Consider the following 22706-nt stretch of genomic DNA (forward strand, 5'->3'; position numbering starts at 1 on the left):
TATGCTTTGCCCACTAGTATGCCTGACCACATGTATCTTATTTTCGTGAGGTATATGATTAGGGACTTCTTCCAAACTTAATTCGGCCATCTGTCCGTCCGTATGTCTGCTAAACAGCAATACTCAGATGAGCGCTCAGAACATGTTTAACTCTGCCACATTCTGCATGTTCATGTCTCAGATAAGAAGCATGTAAGTTATATTTTGTCGTTGGTTCATGTATGTTTGTCTGCATTCATTCAAATTTTGCATTTCGGGGCCTTTCATTACCGACTATAGCGTTTCAGTTTTTCTTGTTATGGAAAACCTTATCATAGCTTATATTTGCGTACATTTTATTTCATTTAGATACCTGTCTCATTGGCAATTATACATGTCAAAACTCATCTTCTTATTCCTATATTAGAGGCTGTTTAATCTAAATATGATATGCTTACTTGTAATATAATTTGCCTTGTTTTCGTGTCTTGAATTCACTGCATAGAGATAGTTTGCTTGAACATTGTTTACGGCAGTTATAGGACGTTTATAATCTTAATTAAGAATTGTAACAATGACACCTTGTGCACGCAACACCTGTCAGTCTGTTTCAATTAAAGCTCTCGAGGATTGTTTTTTGTGTAAATTACCATATTGTTTTGGTATTTTGATCCGACCTTTTTGAAGGAGTTATGGTACATATAAATATTTTGTTTTATTATTACTTCAAAAACAGCACGTGAAAGCAGTTGCGTCGAGACTTTGCTTTTTGATACGAAACTTTCTGCTAGGTTCTCTTGTTTATTATCGTGTGTAGTTGACCATGTTGTAAAATTATTCTTATATACTAATCATTTTACTGGAGTTATCGGACTCTTAGTATTGTGTGACAATATCTCAATGTAAACAGACCTCAATAAAGAAAAAGATGTACTTCGTTCTATTGTTTGCCATATCGTACAGCAATTTTGAGTATATAATTGTATTGCAGTTATACATGTCACATGTCTTTGACCATTTGTTTGAATATTCTAACAACCAAAAAGTTTGCGAAAGCAATTCTTGTGAAACTGTTTTAATCAATGTTATCATACTTGTTTGTATTGCTTCAGGTCTCACGTAGTTTACCACTCTTTGGAGTATAATGTAATAAGATATAAGTAATGCATATTTGTTTATGTAACCAAGATGAAAGAAAGATTGCTTTATAAGAAATAAAACATACTTTTTATGTTTACATATTTATGCAGATCGTTGCAACAAACGCACTAAATAATCAATTATTATAAAGTGTTTCTAATTTTCAAAATTTACCATTTGCTTTTCATGGAAGAAATATATCAAGTAATTGAAATTGAACAGAAATAATAAGATTATATGAGTCAAATACTTGTAAATAAATAATTTTTTTAAAAACATAAGTGGTAATGAATACATAGGAATTCAAAATATCGGCAATTGTGTTACAAGACAAAAATGTCTGGCGTCAGAAAAATGTAAAAATCATTCAAATTTTACATTTTTCAAACATGAGCACAGATTTGGATAATATTCTTAGATTCACCTAGCTTTAACGTAATTTTCTTTATTAAATAGAACTTCCCTGTAAATTCTTGACTATTCGATCTACTCTCTTATGTCTTGTAGATTCAAATAGTTTTAAAGAAATGTAAAGTCCTTTCCTGGATTTAGATATTTCGGTTTTAAACGGGAAACTCCACACTAAAATTAACGACAAAAGAGACGATTGTTCGTTCCCTGTTGTAAATTTTCCATTTTTAGATGGTGATGTTCCTTTGGCACCATCTTACGGTGTTTATATTTCACAACTTGTTCGCTATGCCCGTGTCTGTTGTGACTTTTTTTATTTTAACGAACGCAACCTATGTATTATTATTATAAATTATTAAACCAGGGATATCGTTACCATAAATTACTTAAAACCTTTACTACATTTTTCCATAGATATAAAGATTTGGTTTTGAAGTTTGGTTGTACCTGTAGAAAACTTATTTCAAACGGGATAGCACATCCTCATTTTTACGGAAATGTTGTTAACCGTGCCCGGAAATTTAGAAATGATCCATGTAAACTTGTCGCTCCTTAAAATAAACTTATTCTAAAAGGTTACCTATTCAACACTGTAATAAGATCATTGAATATTGTTTATATTGGTATAAATATTGATTTTGTTATCAGTAAATTAAAAGCTAACTAAATATTATTAGTATGTTATATACATATACATATTCATGGATCTACAATCTGTCGATACCTGTAACTTGGCATTGCACAAGGTCATGTTTTTCTCTGGCTGTTTATGACGTCTTTACACTAAATCCATTGGATGTTGGATGTGTACGGATGGATAGTTTAGTCTTAGATGCATGATTTTTTTATTAGTTGTTAGTGGCTGTGAACTAGCTGTCAGATAACTGCGAGTACTCTCAGATCTGTTCATTGTGTCTTTTTGTGTCGGGATATATAAGTACCTGGTCACGTCCACTTGTATTTTTGTCCATCTGATGAGTTAAGCCTTTTTCAACTGATTTTTATAGTTCGTTCTTATGTTGTACTGTTATACCACTGTCCCAGGTTTAGGGGGGGGGGGTTGGGATCCCGCTAACATGTTTAACCCCGCCACATTATTTATGTATGTGCCTGTCCAAAGTCAGGAGCCTGTAACTCAGTGGTTGTCGTTTGTTTATGTGTTGCATATTTGTTTTTCTTTCATTTTTTTTAATAAATAAGGCAGTTAGTTTTCTCGTTTGAATTGTTTTACATTGTCTTGTCGGGGCCTATTATAGCTGACTATGCGGTATGGGCTTTGCTCATTGTTGAAGGCCGTACGGTGACCTATCGTTGTTAATGTGGATAGTTGTCTCATTGGCAATCATACCAAATCTTCTTTTTTATATTGAATATTTGTTCTACTATTTGAATGTAAAGCATGTCAACATATTCTGCATTCATTATTATAAATCTGTATACATATTGTCCTTGTTTGATAGGATTTTTGTTCTTTTGTGTTTCGTTTTTTATATAATGTTCTATTATTGCTGTTTGTCCTTTAATCTCATATTGAACTTTGTTTCATCATTTACGGTTCGAGTAGTTAAAAATACATTTGTTGTTTATGTAGGCGTGTACACCATGTGTCTAATCTGTAACGCATTAGGCCAGTACTTATATTTTTTTAATACTATTTTGGGCATAGACCAAAACCTTGTATTTATCATTATTTTTTAATGCACGTTGTTTAACCAAGCATAAAGTATTTATGTGCTAAAATGCTCCATCTATTTTGAACATATGTGTAAATAATTGGGCACATCCAATTATTTACACTTCAACAATGGCCTTTAATTTCTAAATACAATAGAACAAACACTAGTTTGAATACTGAATGGTGCAGTGACCACCTTAAACTTTATTTTGTATACAATATGTATCTCATCTGGTTAAGTCCATCAAACTAAAATGAAAAAGGCCATAAAAAACACAAAATGTCAGAATCTTGGACAATATGTTCTGCAACAAAATAATCTACAAAATAAATACAACACATTTGATTACTGTTAAATATAAACAGTTATCAAAGATTCCAGAAATACAATCTAGCACGCCAGACCCGCGCCTTGTCCACACATAAAACGTGAATACAAATATTTTGTATACAAAAAAATAATAATTTTTACCTATATATATATATAAGTCAAATGCGTTTTGTTTAAATATACTTTTTCACTTTTTTGGTCTTTCGGAAAATGTTGTTTGTGCTATATTTAGACCCTTCTACAACGGAATTTGTTTTATATGCACACGTATAAAAATTGCGGTTTTTATCCAACGCAATCATAGGTTTGAATGAAGTTTTCAATTTAGACTTGTTGTTTTTTTTCGTTTGGGCTTGTATCATATTTCCCTCCAGTTTATATGATCCGTTCATCCTATATTGACTGGTTTCCAAATACCGTTTCGATTCCTAACATCACTGAAGAGACATTTATTGTCGAAATCCGGATCTGGTGTACAAAAAATATATTGACACCTTATGTTTGTGGCATAACAACTTGGTCACAAGTTAATTGTTTTCTGTTTAGTATTAAATTTATATTAATATCCTTTTTGTTACATCTTATGATCAATTTTATTTGGCAATCGCCAATGGCAGTCAGCAGGGTTAAAGAACATCAGTTGTTCGACCTGTTAGTCAAATGCGTTTTGTTTGAATATACTTTTTCTCTTTTTTGGTCTTTCGGAAAATGTTGTTTGTGCTGTATTTAGACTCTTCTACAACGAAATTTGTTTTACATGCAAACGTATAAAAATTGAGGTCTTTATCCAACGCAATCATAAGTTTTAACGTAGTTTTCAATTAAGACTTGTTTATATTTTTTCGTTTGGGCTTGTATCACATTTTCCCTCCGGTTTATATGATCCGTTCATTCTATATTGACTCTTAAAATTCATGAGTCTATCTTAAATTGAGGGTAAATTATATGGTTTTCCAAATACCGTTTCGATTCCTAACATCACTGAAGAGACATTTATTGTCGAAATCCGGATCTGGTGTACAAAAAATATATTGACACCTTATGTTTGTGGCATTACAACTTGGCGACAAGTTAATTGTTTTCTGTTAAGTATTAAATTTATATTAAGATCTTTTTTGTTACATCTTGTGATCAATTTTATTTGGCAATCGCCAATGGCAGTAAGCAGGGTTAAAGAACATCAGTTGTTCGACCTGCTAGTCAAATGCGAGCAGCTTTTTGTTTAAATATACTTTTTCACTTTTTTGGTCTTTCGAAAAATATTGTTTGTGTTGTATTTAGACCCTTCTACAACGAAATTTGTTTTACATGCACACGTATAAAAATTGCGGTTTTTATTTAACGCAATCATAGGTTTGAACGTACATGCAGTTTTTAATTTAGACTTGTTTATATTTTTTCGTTTAGGCTTGTATCATATTTTCCCTCCAGTTTATATGATCCGTTCATCCTATATTGACTCTTAAAATTCAAGAGTCTATCTTAAATTAAGGGTATATTCTATGGCTTTCCAAATACCGTTTCGATTCCTAACATCACTGAAGAGACATTTATTGTCGAAATCTGGATTTGGTGTACAAAAAATATATTGACACCTTATGTTTGTGGCATAACATCTTGGCCACAAGTTACACTGTGTCTAAACCACACCGGCAAAATTTGCTCGGACTCGATGGTATCTAACATCCGGCACAATGACGTGAACAATTTAACGAGAAATTAAGCAATTTCGAGGCAAGGTTCACTCAATTCGTCATTTTGACATGCATTTTGACTTATTTCTCCGTTAATATAGAACGGTTGTAGAAAATATTGCATCTCACAATAGAAAATAGTTGTATATGTATATATATTCTTCGATATCATAAAAAAAAAAAAAAAATAAGGAGAAACCTACCTTTCTTTTGTCTATTGGTGTTCCGTCATTGTGCCGGATGTTAGATACCATCGAGTCCGAGCAAATTTTGACGGTGTGGTTTAGACACAGTGAAGTTAATTGTTTTCTGATTAGTATTAAATTTACATTAAGATCCATTTTGTTACATCTTGTGATCAATTTTTTTTGGCAATCGCCAATGGCAGTCAGCAGGGTCAAAGAACATCAGTTGTTCGACCTGTTAGTCAAATGCGTTTTGTTTAAATATACTTTTTCACTTTTCTGGTCTTTCGGAAAATGTTGTTTGTGCTGTATTTAGACCATTCTACAACGAAATTTGTTTTACACGCACATGTATAAAAATTGCGGTTTTTATCCAACGCAATCATAGGTTTGAACGTAGTTTTCAATTTAGACTTGTTTATATTTTTTCGTTTAGGCTTGTATCATATTTTCCCTCCAGTTTATATGATCCGTTCATCCTATATTGACTCTTAACATTCAAGAGTCTATCTTAAATTAAGGGTAAAGTATGTGGCTTTCCAAATACCGTTTCGATTCCTAAAATCACTGAAGAGACATGTATTGTCGAAATCCGGATCTGGTGTATAAAAAATATATTGACACCTTATGTTTGTGGTATAACATCTTGGCCACAGGTTAATTGTTTTCTGTTTAGTATTAAATTTATATTAAGATCATTTTGTTACATCTTGTGATCAATTTTATTTGGAAATCGCCAATGGCAGTCAGCAGGGTTAAAGAACATCAGTTGTTCGACCTGTTAGTCAAATGCGTTTTGTTTAAATATACTTTTCACTTTTCGGTCTGTCGGAAAATGTTGTTTGTGCTGTATTTAGACCCTTCGACAAATTGTTTTACATGCACACGTATAAAAATTGCAGTTTTTATCCAACGCAATCATAGGTTGGAACGTAGTTTTCAAATTAGACTTGTATATATATATATATATATAAACGCCTAAAAAGGTGTACACAAAAACTCCAAGTACAAAGAAAGGTAACTATAAATGTAATTATTTAGAAATATTTCGGATAACAGATATCCTTCGTCATTGAGATTATGATGTTAAATGAATCATCTTTAAGTCTTCTTAGATTGAACTTTTACTAAATTTATACAATAAAAAAGTCAAACCGAACATCAGTTTAGACGCTTGCATCATTCTAAAAATTTGTTAAACATGACATAGGTTATATGGCTTATTACAACAGAGAGCTCACATATATGCTTTAAATACAAATAATAATGTGCGATTTGAACCAGCACAATTCTAAAACTTTATCGGGAACGACAATTATGATGGTATAACATGTATAAGCATGATAACGTCTGTAAAATTACCAAATAGACAGGACTGAACGATCAAAATTTTAAAATATTTGAAATTGACAGAGTAAAGTAGCTACAACAGAGTGTTGACTAAGTATAACTAAAAAAAGAAACAGAGACTGTAATGGTTAAGAAAAAGAAACAGAGACTGTAATAGTAAGTACTTACTATTACAGTCTCTGTTTCTTTTTCTTAACCTTTTTCATTTATTAAATAAATTTGTTGAAAATACCAATTTAAATTGCTTAATTTTTTGAGGGATGTATAAGTACCAAGCCACGTTCTTCTAGTTATACTTAGTCAAACATTATTAACATGCATAATCTATCAAATATACCATTCTGAATGGCGGCTGTTGCCCCTCCAGCTCTAAAGCTAGGTAAACCAAAATCAGTTATACTACAGCCAAAATCAGCTAACGCCATAGATACGATTTCTCTAGTTATAGTGTACGACAAACTAACATTTTTCTTTCTTAATGAAAATACATTGAGACTCTTGAAAAACGAACGATCTAAAAATATTCATATCGGATTTATATCTATATTGGCTACATCTAAATAAATTGAAAGTAAAGAAACAGCAATCTGTTTTGCTCCTTTCGACAAAAATATCTATATAGCCATCACAAAAACTTATATGTTTGGCTTTAATGTTACATAATTCATTAAAACGTAAAAAAACAGTAGAAGCTAATGAACAGATAGTAAGTAAACGTAAATCTTGACTGTTCTCTTGAAAGTATTATATCTAGTAAACAATTTAATCACAATATTATGTGTCACAGGTTCCTTTTTCTTGATAGTTTTAGAAAGTGTTCTTCTTGCTGACTCAACTATTGAAGAAATAAAATCTGAGTAACAAAGATTTTTTACACAAGCTAAATTGTGTGCCCATCTAATACCATAAAATGCACACTCAATTATACTAAAACGATTTGCAGATCCTATTACATTTTGCAGATAAAGATCAACGTAAATTTCTTTGCAATGTAAAATAAAATTTATTTCACGATACTTATCTGTCCATTTGGCAATTTTTTTAAAACCACCACTATATTTGTCTACTGTCGATTTAGCTCTAGCATCAGTAACAGCTGTTGGCAAATTATATAAAAGCAGACGTAGCTCAGGATGTGCCAATTTTTTTTATTTTCAAACCAGAATCCAGTAGAGAACATTTTCTGTAATCAAATAAACACTCCAATAAAAACTTTATAGTATAATCAATAAATACTGTTATGATTTCTATATGGTCCTGTGACCAGCACTACACAGTGCAAATAGGTAACTCATCTTATAAGATGTACGAACAAAGACACTTAAACATATGGTCCATTGACCTTTAAACACATGCATGATGCAGCAACCTTTAAGGCAGTCCAACGTAATCAGTACATAAAAACAATCAGTGGTGAAACATCTTTATCCACAATTTGTAAATAATAAACAGCATATTAATTCATCTGAAGAGCATCCAAACGAACAGCGAATAAAAGCCCATTGAATATCCCATTATCAAACATAGAATTCTTATTATTGACTGCAACTAAGATTCTATCAATCTTATGAAATTCTAAAACATCTCTGATAAACCAAGCATATTCTAAATTTTCCTTAAATAAAAGAGGCCAAAACGGAGACGATGGTCATTTCGGAACATTAAACGTGTTGTTTTCAATTTTGCAATGTTCCTACTGCCGTGCAATTAATTAAATGAGTGATGCATTTGCAAACTGGATTAACATGAGGGACTAACCAATTATTATCCCTATTCTAATTACAAGTAAAAGCATCAATTGTAATCGTATCCGGATTCCAAAATAGAGAATTAAATCTCCCGAGTTTCGCATTGTTCATATTAGCGAATCTATCAACTGTATGTCATCCCCATAATCTATCTATGAAGTTGAAATATTCAAACAAATACCCCAATTGTCAATATCAACAATCCTACTCAAAGCATCTGCCTTTTCGTTATCTTCCCTCGGGATCCATTGTGGATATAACGAAGTAATAAAAGAAACACAAATACTAAATAATGACAAAGCCAACGTTTGAAACTCTGGTACTTTGCTACCTTTCTGAATAATACCAACAGTATTATGATTATCTGTGAAAAACTAAACTAAACTATTCGATGTAAATGCTTACAGCTATCTATAAAGAGTTCAATAGCTTTCAATTCTCTCCAAGTGGAACCTTTTATAGCTTCATGTTGCAATCACTGCTTATGCGTGAAATAATCAGAATTAGTTATAACAACCTGCAGCTGCACCATCACTGGCATCAGTGAAACCTTTAAAATTTGAAATTTCTCGCAAGATTGCCACAGGCTTTAAATTTACGATATTTTCTCTCCAAAAAAAAATTCTTGTATAGAACCTGAATAAAAATTCAAATCTACAAATTGATCCCACTCATCTCTACTGTTAATCACTGAAAAAGTGCACCTAGTCATTATCTGTGTGTCATTTCCTATAACTGGGATAAAAGAAATTATTATACCACAAAATATCGCAAGCAACATTATTTTCACATAGAGAGACTGTTCTAAAATGACACCTGCTAAATCTACAATATTTGCCTCTTTCTCTTAAAGCAATTGAAATAGACAATGCTTCAAATCACATATTAATCGAAGCCAAACTAAATTCTAAACAGGCCTACAAATAGACTTATCTTCATTGGGTAAAAATCCCGACACAATCAATTCCTCTTTCAACCGTATAGCTTGTTGGGCACATACCTGCTTTTCTTCTGCTAACGTCAAGCCATCATCAAAATAAAAAAGTTTTCTTAATCCCATCCTAACGCCAATGTTTTTCCAAAGAACGAACTACCTTTGTAAAAATATACCCTGCTGATGAAAGCCCAAATGACAAAACAGTAAAAATGTAATATTTTACAGAATTACCAAACTTCCATGAAAATCCCAAATATTATTGATGATTAGGACAGATATGTATGTGATGATAACCAGATTTAAGATAAAAAACAAACCCAAGTCAATTCAAAGTTAAAAACTGACTAGCTGTTTTCCAGTTCTCGAATTTTACCTTACAATATGGTACCTGTTTGTTTACATGTCATAAATCTTAAATAAAACGATCTTTACCTGATTTACTTTCAGATACTGTTAAAGGATTTACAACAAAAGGTGCGTCCGATGCCTCTCTGATCAAATTAGCATCAAACAAATCATGTATAGCTTTTCCTTCAAAATCTGAATTATCAAATGCAGGTTTATTGTTTTTCAAAAATACACTATCAGGTTCATTGATAAAAGGAATTTTATAACCAGAATTAATTATATCTAGAATAGTATATGAAGTGTTGATGCTTTTCCAAAAAAGAAATACAATGCTTCAGTCTATTATGTACATTAATAAAAAAAGGGCCAGATTCATATTCAACATGTTCAAAATAAGTTTGAAAATTGTCTTAGCTTTGTACCTGTAAATTGTCCGAAATCCTTTTATGCAAAAGATCCTGTGGGAGCTGTGTAAATATTGTTCCCTCCGGTCTTGCATTCCTTGCCCAATGCCCATACAACACACACTTGTAGCAAATGTCTCTAGCTTTTGATCTGATGAATCTTGAAATAGGGCTTAATGCCCCGTCAACACGAAAGGGCGGCTGTGAAACAGTTGCAAAACCATCAGCTCTAGGAGCGACTGAAGACGGTCCACCTGCAGCTTCAGCGGGTCCTTTCTTTACACTCCTGTTACCATTACTACCCTTTGCTACTTTCATCTTCTCTTATCTCTGCAGCTCGTATCTTCTTCTATTCTTCTGAATTGCTGGCTACCTTGTCAGAAAGATATTCGTTTCTCTGCTTTCTTCTTCTATTCTTCTGAATTGATGGCTACCTTTTTAGAAAGATATTCGTCAAAGGTTTTCCATCCTGCCCCTGACTTGTCCCATACGGATCAGTGTGTTTCTCTTCTTAAGCACCTTTTCTGACTCCCCCCAACAACGAAACGGCCTTGGGATATCTCTAATGATGCAAGTTGTCCTACATGTCCTAAGCGCCACTTACATTGTCTAAAATGTCTGAATTTAGATCGAACTGCACCTGATTTCCTTGGTATCGTAAATTATTCTCGGTCTTCTTGACTTTACGGGCTAAATCTTTAGTAGTGTCGGCGAAATTTCTTTCAAATCCCGACAATTTTTTACCAAAGTAGTTTTTCCCTTCTTTAGCACCTTTTCCGATTCCTCCAACAACGAAACGGCCTTGGGATATCTCTAATGAAGCAAGTTATCCTAAGCGCCACTAACATTGTCTAAATTGTCTGAATTAAGATCAAACTGCAACTGATTTCCTTTGTTTCGTAAATTATTCTCGGTCTTCCTGACTTTACGGGCTAAATCCTTAGTATTGTCGGCCAAAATTCTTTTAATCCCGACAATTTCTTACCAAAGTAGTTTTTCATCAGAGAAAGCAAATCAGCATATATATATATAACGTGCGATTATGTGGTCACTACTCAGTCCTCGATAACTAAAAACCCGTGCAATTTACTTTTATAATGACCGCCAAACCGGTTAACGGCAATAGTTATATAAACTTATACAAAATCCCCTTTATGAAATTAATGCGCAATCTTTCAAATACCTTCCGCATCCCGCAAATAAATTCATTTTTTTCTCCTATATATTAACATACTGCATCAAGAGTCAACATTATGCATAAATTCACAATCTGCTTCAATTATCAAAATTTAAGAAATTGCACCCAATAAATCTTTCGGCTATTAAAGTGCATTATCTGTTAAATAATTTACATCATCGGTTGTGTATCATAAAGAAAGTATGGCAATTATATAACATATAATAATAAAATGACTGCAATGTAGATTATTTGTAATTTCCGGCGGCTCTTTACTTTTTTCAATAACAATTTTAAGTAAAAAGATACTAACAGTTTAGAGTAAATTGATCAATTTTAATTAATGAAGACCCATTGTTGGCCTTCGGCTATATTCTTTACTCTTTGGTCGAGTAGTTGTCTCTTTGACACATTTCCCATTTCCATTCTCTATTTTACATGACCTATCAGTTTCTAATTACGACAAAATGAAAATTTCGCACTTTAATCAGATACTTGTAAAAAAGTAATTAATAGACATACAATGAAATAAAGTGGAAGAGCGTAACATATGTGCAATGGATTACTCAAGGTTGGCTTTCGAAGCAAAACAGTTGAAACGCAAATTGAAAAAAAGGCCAAAAGAACTACAATGTCAGTTAAAGGGCATAATCAATAAAAATCTACATCTCAGTACATGGCAAATGCAATCTACTATAACAAGAGACTCTTGGGTTAATAAAGACACAGACTAGTAAATTCATCTTGATTAGCTTGTTTTGCTTTCCCTCAGTTTTTATAACATTACATGCATGTTCCATATGTATAAGTGAGATTTGTAAATCGATTAACTATCATTGTGTAATTTTGTAGGACTCGATAATTTTATAGACTATTAAGAAATAAGCAAGAGAAGTGAAGATTCATCTGCATATTCATCTGAAAGTATAAATTCATACGCATCATATGGGGAAGTTCAGGGTAATGTATTGACGAATTTATGCTCATTAAAAATATCACGATATAGATTTCAAATTTTATTTAATTTTGAGAGTAACAGTCATGTTAGCATTACATAACCTGATACGATGCTATATATGTTGAATAGGCTTAAACATGAGAAAGTATCCTCTTAACAAAATACCACCTCGATCTGTCTGACATTGTCATGACTTTGTGTGTTTTTCAGAATGCAGTTACCGGATTGTACCGTATTGACCTTGAGTATGGAAAGTCGGATGATCGTGTGTTTTATAACATAGTGACGAAACTACCTGGTAGAAGACACGAACATTCGGGTTATTCTTTGTAATTAGTCAACAGAATATTATAATGTACCGAACAATTACCCCACATTGAAATCTGTAGGCATAAGTTAATCTTTTCTTTGTTTTTCTCTCACTGATAAACTAGGCTTCTCTGAATGACACTTAAAGATTAATTTTAAAAGATTCAATCCATTGTTGTAAAAGATTTGGCACCTAAAACCTGGCATATTTTAAATGCTAATATTGGCAAATATTGGATGTTTCAGAAATATGGGGACAGTGGTATATATGTTAAAATTTAAAAATTAAATGAAATGGAATAGTAGCATAGTTTAAAGTGATAACTGAGGTGAATGTTACAGTCATAGGACAGAAGTGAGTTCCCAGTCAAAAAAGTATTATCATTTCAACTTAAATGGATATGTTTCAAAAAAATATTACGAAGTTACTGTTTGAGCGATTTTTTAAATATAGATACCAGAAGATTTAGAAATATATGAAGTTTTATTGGTTATTTGATTACAATATTATTTATGCTCATTTTTTATTTTCTGACGAGATGAACACAAACAAAAATATTTCTTGAAAAGTTTTCTATTATTCTAACCAAATTAAAATCGTAAAAAATTGCATTTGTGTTTAACTCATCAGATGATAAAAACGAAACTCAAGAAAATTAAAAATCTTTTGGTATCTATTTTATAAAAATCGCTCATACAGTTACTTGGTAATATTTTTTTTTTAAAATATCGATTTTGGTTGAAATGATAGGACATTTTTAAGTGATACATGTAACTCACTTTTGTCCTATGACTGTAGTTTCCTAATACACTTTCTTGTTATTCTGGATTTAAATTTGTGTCTGAACTAAAAAGGTGGTCTCACTTTCAACCCCTATACATGACTATGATAGGTGCATTTTTTTTAGAAGAAAAGTAAACAGTCGAGTTAAATTGTACCATTTGTAGTGCTATATAATTCTTGCCAAAATTCATAAAAATTTAACATTCGGATTTACTAAATAATATACATGTACATTTACCCATACTCTCAATGAAAAAAAGCAGGATCCATTTTGATAGTACATTTGTGCCTTACATTTCTTGTCTTTTGTCTAGAACTCAGACATTTGGCATATGAATGTATCATCATGGATTAAAACAAATGTATCGTGTGGACCTCTAAATGACATAGTTTCTATTAAAGGGGCACTAGGTGTGAAATTTATGTTCACCAATTTGACTCAAATTCTCATATTTGATTTATAACAAAGTAAAACATTTGTCCAAACTATTTTAAAATTTTGATTAAACAGTTTACAAGTCACGAGCTCGATAATATGAAGCTTATATTTACGAATGATTTCCTTATACCGATGATAAAATTTAGTTTATGTTTTGACTACTTTGTTTATTATCGAAAACCGTGGTGTAATAATTTGTCAATAATACATAAATTTCTCTCCCTAAAATCACATTTTCACGGACCTAGTACACATTTTTGTTAAAGGGCCAGCATAAGTCCGCATCCTGGTGTGGTTTTTTTTTCGTTGTGTTAAAGACTCATTAGGCCCATGGCTATGTTTTTCACTATTTTGTCGGGTTGTTTTCTGTTGGACACATATCCCATTTCCGTTCTCTATTTTAAATGAATTTTCAGTTTTTAAAAACGACGAAATGAAAATTTCACACTTTTATCAGATAATAATCATTGTCAAATATTATTTCACAGACATAAATTGAAATAAAATTAAAGAGCGTAACGTCTGTACAATGGATGACTAATTGTTTGCTTTCGAAGCAAAATAATTAAAACGCAAGTTGAAGAACATGATAAGAGAACTACAATGACAGCTTAAGGACAGAATCAATACAAATCAATATCTAGGTACATGACAAATGCAATCTACTATAACACTAGCCTCTAGAGATTATAAAGATACACACTAGTAATCACACCTTGGTTAGCTTGTTTTGAGTTTCATGCGAAACCCCTATTTCTTTAAAACACTAAATGAATGTTTTATATGTATTAGTGAGATTTGTCAAAAGGTAAATTATCATTTTTGTAATTTTGTAGGACTTTATAAATTCTTGGACAATTCAGAATTAAGCAAGAGAAGAGAAGACTCATCTGCATCATCCCCGGACAGTCAGGGTAACGTATTGACGAGATTATAATCAATGCAAATATATCATGTTGTAAATTTTAAATATTTAAAAATTGGGAAAGTAATATCATTGTAAGCATAACACAAACGAATATGATGCTATATATGTGGAATTGGCTCAAACATGTAAAAGTATCCTCTTAAAAAATACCTTCTCGGTCTTCCTGACATCGTCTAGAGTTTATGTGTTTTTTTAGAATGCAGTCTCGGTATGTACCGTGTTGGCCTTCGTAGTCGGAAGATCATGTGTCTTACAATATAGTGACGTGACTACCTTGTAGACGATAAGATCATTCGAAGTATTATTTTTACCTTATCAACAGAATATTTCAAGAGGATACTCAACACTAAACACCAATTAACATCTGTAGACATAATTTAAATTTTTCTTGTTTTCTTGAATTTCAAAAAGATTGAAAAAATTGGTTTCTAATATTTGGCAACTAAAACATGGCATCATGTACATGCTTATATTGGCCAAGATTGGAAGTTTCAGAAATATGAATAGAGAGGTATATATGTTAATATTTAAAAAAAAACTTTTAAAATTAAATAGTAGCATAGTTTATGGTGATAACTGAGGCGCATTGTAATTCCCCAATTCACTTTTTTCGCAAGTTTTTTATTCTAGATTTAAATTTTTGTCTAAACTAAAAAGGTGGTCCCAGATTCAACCCTTATAAATATAGGTGCATTTTTGAGAAGAAAAGAAAAATGTTGTACCATTTGTAGTGCTTTATAATTCTTGCCAAATTCATGAAAATTTAACCTTCGGATTTACAAAATAAAACCCTCAATAAAAAAAAGCAGGATCAATTTTGATATATTAAATTTGTGCCCTAACTTTCTCGTCTTTTGTCAAGAACTCAGACATTTGGCATATGAATGTATCATCGAATATTAAAACAAATGTATCGTGTGTACCTCTTTATGACATAATTTCTATTAAAGGTGGGAAATCTATGTTCACCGATTTGACTCAAATTCTCCTATTTGATTTATAATAATGTCAAACATCTGTCCAAACTATTGAAAATTTTGAACAAACAGTTTACATGTCTAGAGCTCGACAATATGAAGCTTGGTTTCGTCTGTATTTTAGTCTAGACGCTATCTAATCAACTGCCGAGTTGACCCCCGAACATCTCCGATGACCATAAACGCGATGTAAACATAGATATAAATATAAATAGATTAAGCAATTCGTCCAATTAGATTCATCATGGTCTGTTTTATTTCATATTATTGACAAAAATATATGTGTATCATCGTTTTTACCTGTATAAGCATTATGTTGTGGATCTTTTCAGTCAATCAAATGATTTACATTTGTTTAACTTATAATGTTGACATTATTTTCCTTTAAATACCTTTTCACGGAAAATTCATGCGTTATCCATCTCCAGCTAAGGAATTAAATTGAAATTCAGGTGAATACGGATTCAATGAGTTCGAATAATTTAGCCATACTGGCTGCTTAAAGCGAAATATTATTTCACTATTTCACTTCATTAATAATTGAACAAAACTAAATCTTTCTATTTAAATATCTCGTAGCTAGTGCCCCTTTAACACAAAGCATACAAATTTTTTTCGCCATAGATTTTTTAATTTCATATATGGAATCGGACTGTAAAAGTATACCAGCAAATACAATTTAATAGTGTTATCAACGGTTAACCGGTTAACCGGTTAACCGTTCGAACGACCGAATACCGAATACCAAAAACTCTAACCGTTTAACCGGACTTTTTTTCAATTTTAAAAGATTTGATAACAATTTATATTGAAATCATTTCAATAGATGCGTTTTCTTTAAAAAGTGTCGTCATGTTAATTAACTTGACTGATCAATTGTCCAGTATATTGATTGGTATTGTTAATCCAAAAATATAAAATTAATTAGAACTTGTCTCTCAGCTCGGGGCTAGATCTTAAGGAAACATAATTAGTTACATGTTTTTAATAGTAATTTCTAATCAGTAACACGATTATATTTTACGATTTACTTCATTATTTCATTTTTGATCTTATATTGTGTAGACCTACATCTCAATGTGTAATCTCCGTCGTGCAAGTCTTTGTCATACTTTAAACTAAATGCTAACTAAAAAACTGTAAAAAATCAATGTCTACTTGATGGTACGAATAACAAGTTTAATCAATTTGAATTGAAACATCTCACATTATTTTTTTGGAGACAACAAGACAAAATGGAAGAATTATCGGTTTCAGACATATTCAAATCTACGAGATCAAGACGTTTTTTTTTCAATCTGAAGTAAGTACAAACGCCAAAGCCTTTGATATCATGTATTTGATAATGAACTTGAACAGGAATCTTCACCGACCAGCTTTATAATACCAAAGTACAAACTTCAATTCATTGTATTATAAAAACGTAAATGTATGACTTACATGGAAGGTAGTCACATTGACACTCATACCTCATCCTCTTATATCTATGTGTATGGTACTATTGGTAAGGCCTTCGAACATCAACTTTAACTACCGGTTAACCGGTTAACCGGTCGAACGATTATACGAGTAACCGGTTAGGCAAAAGTGTACCATTTGACAACACTACAATTTAAAGGGGCAATCTTTTTTATTATTTGCCATATAAGCTGTTAAAAGTATAAGCTGCAAAAAATGTAATCAATACATCAATAATCTGTTATAAAGACAAAAAAAATACCTAGATTTTTTTAAAATCAGTCTACATAATGCCATTAAAATATAAGGGTCCTAACTCTTTCAGGTTTCCTTTCATCAAATATCTTATTACAGTTACAAGTGTCACATTATTTTGTTGTCCCATTTTACTCCTTTTAGCTATAAACCTTATATGAGATTTGAGATGAAAAATGTTACTTTTAAACTGCATTATTCACTACGGGAAAATATTCCAAAACAAAATTAAAGAAAAACAATTCGCTATCCTTTCCAAGCCTGGATTTGATAAAGCAGATATAATATGTTCTATTTTTATCATAGTTACATGTGTAGTTTCAGTTTCAACCATAGTTCCAAATTAAGAGTTTATTTTCTCAAAAATTCCGGGAGAAATAGAAGACACCTGTTTATATTATACACTTGTGAGGATGCAGTTGAACAATAAGATTTGAATGACATAGTTTTCTTATTGATGAGATACATTAAAGTAACTGCTAGTTATCTATCATTGTCATTTTGTTTAATTTCGTTTGTTACTTATATTAGCATTATTTTCGGACTGATTTTAAACTGATTTTAACTGTCCAATTATGTGTGTTTGTTTACTTCACATTGGCGAGAGGTATAGGGGTAGGTTGAGATCTCACATAACATCTTTAACCCCGCTACATTTTTGGGTCTGTACCAAGTCAGGAGCCTCTAGTTTAATAACCTTGTGTGTTTTTTAATTGCAGTTCATTTATATGTTTTGGAGTTAAGAGTGACTTCCATTTTCACGGACCTAGTACACATTTTTGTTTAGAGGTCAGCTGAAGTCTGCATCCGGGTGTGGGATTTTTCTCGCTGTGCTAAGACCCATTGATGGCCCTCGGCTTTGTTTTTAACTATTTTTATGGAACGCCAACACTGTCTTCTTATGACCATTTTCAGTATATGATGTGAATTTACCTTTATATGATGTGCAATTGTCATCATATAATGTGCAAACACCTTTATATAATATGCAAATATCCTTATATGATGTGCAAACATCCTTATATGATGTACATACATCATTATATGATGTACACACATCATTATATGATGTACACACATCATTATATGATGTGCAAACATACTTATATGATGTGCAAACATACTTATATGATGTGCATATATACTTATACGATGTGCTTATATACTTATATGATATGCAAATGTATTTATATGATGTGCAAATGAACTTATATGATGTGCGAATGTACTTATATGATGTGCAAACATTCTTATATGATGTGCAAACATTCTTATATGATGTGCAAATGTACTTATATTATGTGCAAAGATCCTTATATGATGTGCAAATATACTTATATCATGTGCAAATATACGTATATGATGTTTTCATATCATTATATGATGTGCAGTTACCATTATATTATGTGCAAATATCTTTATATGATTTGGTTGTGTCATTATATCATGTGCTTGTAACCTTATATTATGTGGTTTAGTTTGCTTCATTATATGATGTCGAAACGTCATTATATGATGTGCTTTCATCGTCCTTATGGTCAATGAACATGATTACGATTAGAAAGATTACTGTCTACGTCATAACTGATTCCGATCTGCTTCTGTAAACTATAAACCCGGCTAAAATATGTGTCTATCGCTAGCGATAGTGCAATTAATAGGAAAAATGAGACAATGCAATTTAGCATAATCAACGTTTTAAAAATTTCGGAGGGAGATTAAAATCAATTAATACAGGAGATAATTGGAGAAATTTGCGGCTGTGACGAAAATATGATAAAACACATTTTGAGGCTCTTTATAGGTTGCTATTTGGGTTAAGCAAAGGTTACGTGTTGCAGGTCGTACTTTGACATATGAGTGTTTACTCTTACAAATTATGACTTGGATGGAGAGTTTTCTTATTGGCTCTCATACCACATCTTCTTATTTCTTTTCATTGCAAAATACATCATTGAACTCACAGTCAGTTTTAAATATATTTCACAACAATAGCTATAAAATTATCTAATCATGCATAAAATGTTATTAAATAATATAAATGGTGAGATGTATAATGTAGTGTTACTCCTCCAAAACCATACAAAGTCGGAAATATTTGTGATATGACGTATACATGTAGTGTTTTGTACTTCCTTAATTTGTCTTTGAAACAATCTTTTTTCCACAAAAAAAACAAAATATCCAAATTCGGAGACTGCATGCTTAATCCACGTACTGCCCGTACTGTTAATGCAAAATGGTCAGGTTTGGTAATGTTCACATATTTGTATATACAGATTGTTTATTTTCAACTTATTTAAATGGAGATTTTTTTAATTGCTAATAAAATTCTGTAACTTGAGTATGTCAACAGATTTGGAGTGGCGTCAAAAGTTTCTGAGATACAGAGGGGTTGATTCCTGTTGATGTGTTTTGGATTTTATTTTTCATCGGATTAGATGGTATTTTTTTCATTGTGAACTCATTTTAATCTTTTTCGGTAATGTCAAAGGATTTTAAGTAGTTCATACGGTTATTTAGTTTAAAGGGCAAAACAAAAAACCCACTGAAAATCACATTTTGCCACACTTTTTCAATTTAGGGTACTAGTATTTGATATTTTTATTTTCCAACAGAGATGAATTGCGTGATGCCCGTCTTTTGCATTATGTTCCTGGTTTCCGTCTCTTTAAATCCTTACTGTGTCCACCTTATTACTGTGTCCACACTCTTTGTTTCAACACATGCCCAATTGTTCCGCAATTTCACTGGCATCTTCTAGAAATTATAATTCGGAATACTTTGCTTGCTTGTGACAATGGTGTTCGACAAGGAGAAAACTTATCACCTTTTCTATTTTCTTTACTTTTGATTGGCTTAACAAAAATTCTTAGTGAGTAAAAATTTTACAGGACTTAACAGAACTATATCAGAAGATCTGGAAAGAGAATTAGAAAAATATATTTATTTGTCTAATATATTGTGTCGAGTACTCGAAAGCCAGTCCTGAAGGAGCTTTGATCATTTAAAAAAAAACCAATATAAACACATGCGTTTGTCCTTCTTATTAAAGACTTTTGAAACCTCTCTTTCTTGTTTTGTATATATTGTAAAGTTATTATTATCTCTGTACTGATGTCATACATTAAGTTTATGAGAATAAAGATATAGATTTAGAGGCCATAATTATACCGGTATAAAATATTAGTTACATAGTTTGCTAGTGACCTAATACGGTATATATGGGGTCAGTAAATTCCATATGGGGTGAGAGCGAAGCTCGAATCCCCATATGGAATTTACTGATAAAATTGAGAATGGAAATGGGGAATGTGTCAAAGAGACAACAACCCGACCAAATAAAAAACAACAGCAGAGGGTCACCAACAGGTCTTCAATGTAGCGAGAAATTCCCGCACCCGGAGGCGTCCCTCAGCTGGCCCCTAAACAAATATATACTAGTTCAGTGATAATGAACGCCATACTAATTTCCAAATAGTACACAAGAAACTAAAATTAAAATAATACAAGACTAACAAAGGCCAGAGGCTCCTGACTTGGGACAGGCGCAAAAATGCGGCGGGGTTAAACATGTTTGTGAGATCTCAATATATACCGTATTACGTCACTAGTACACTATGTAACGAATTTATCTTACCGACTATCTGAACGTGTGAAATTAATACTAGTGATTCTCAAAATGAGCAAGTCTTCAATACTAAGCATTAAGAAAATACTTCCATTGATCCTACAAACACAGATGCCAACACTAACGACTTGTAAGGTTTAAATGTGTTTTATGAATTTATTTCAATCTTAATCAATTTCTTCGTCTGTTGGAACTTTTAAGTTTTTTCTCAGTACCGTTTTGTTTTTATAAAGGGACATAACACCATTACTAACCGTGTATGAAATAAGCCCCGCCCCCTTCTTACCTAATATGGAATATAAAGGGACGTAACTCCACTACTAACCGTGTATGAGATAAGCCCCGCCTCCCTACTAACCTAATATCAAATATACACGGTTTGCACGCGGACGCTTTTAACCAATCATATTCCTGGAAATGTATAGGAGGTAAGATAAGAATGATTGCTTGATTAATATTTTACGCCACTTTCATGCTATTTCGTGGCGGTGAGTTTATATTGGTGGAGGAAGCCGATGTTCCCAGAGAGACATACCGACCTTCGTTTGGAAAACTGATAATTCTGGTCAATTAAGATAGGAGTCGAGCTTCCCTGCCACATGCTGTATTCAAACTCACACACCTAAGTTTCGACAAACTAGTGATACAGTAGATCGACTATTCACACCACTCGACAAGCGAGCGTCGATCTATTTCATCCGAAATGGTTTAAAGGAGATATGGAATGAACTTCAACTCGGTGTATTTCATTTGATTTCAGCTTTTTATTATGTTTTCGTGCATATATTTCACTACTTCAATATAGATGGTTATGGATGTATGCTTGAGGTGCAGCGGCAAATTGATATGCTTATTCGTACAAGAACATGTAACAGCTATTTTCCTAATGTATGTAGTTTAAAGGTTTGGTTGGCTTGCTTGCTTTGTATGTATAAATGTTTGTTCAATCATTCAATAAGATCACACAAGCTGAAACCCAGTCTATCTGTTTATTCGAATTGTAAAACTTAATTAAAATGCATGAGCAAACAGTTATAATCACAAAGCAATCAAGCCAATCAAACGTTTAAATTACATGCGGTAGGAAAATAGCTGTAATGTGATATGAATATAAACCCTGCTTTGTACTAGACCGAATTTTTAACATGCTAGTTCACAAGGTAACTTTCCGAAGGAAGACATTTCACCTTACCCGGACAAATTCTTCTGATTTAGAGCCGACCAGCTTTTGCTTTTTCTACCACGAAAGCACCATCACATGCAGTAACCCGCAATATAAAAGGTTTTGTGGGAAGCCACTAATTTTTTTGGTGAGGGGGGGGGGGGGGGGGGGGGTTATTGAAAGAGATTTTATGTTTTCAAAAGGGAAGTGAAATAGATTGTTTCCATTTAAAAATCAGGGAAAAATAAAACAATAATGAAACTAAAAATAAAATAACCATGTTCTTTTTTTTTATTATTAAAGTCTATCAAGGAAATACACGTGCTCCTACCCACACTACAGTCGGTGTCTAACAAATGATTTCAAAATATATAATTTACAGATCATCTGTCTAAGCTTTGGTTACAAGGATCCGTCAACACTTCG

General features: G+C 32.1%; 1 protein-coding gene across 1 annotated transcript in view; it reads right to left on the reverse strand.

Annotated features, from left to right (window-relative positions):
• LOC139498222 (uncharacterized) overlaps positions 1-22706 on the reverse strand; it is a 294491-nt gene that overhangs the window by 72291 nt on the left and 199494 nt on the right. The gene's annotated exons all lie outside the window — the stretch shown is intronic.

Source organism: Mytilus edulis, chromosome 12 (genome assembly GCF_963676685.1).
Source record: "Mytilus edulis chromosome 12, xbMytEdul2.2, whole genome shotgun sequence".
NCBI lineage: Eukaryota > Metazoa > Mollusca > Bivalvia > Mytilida > Mytilidae > Mytilus > Mytilus edulis.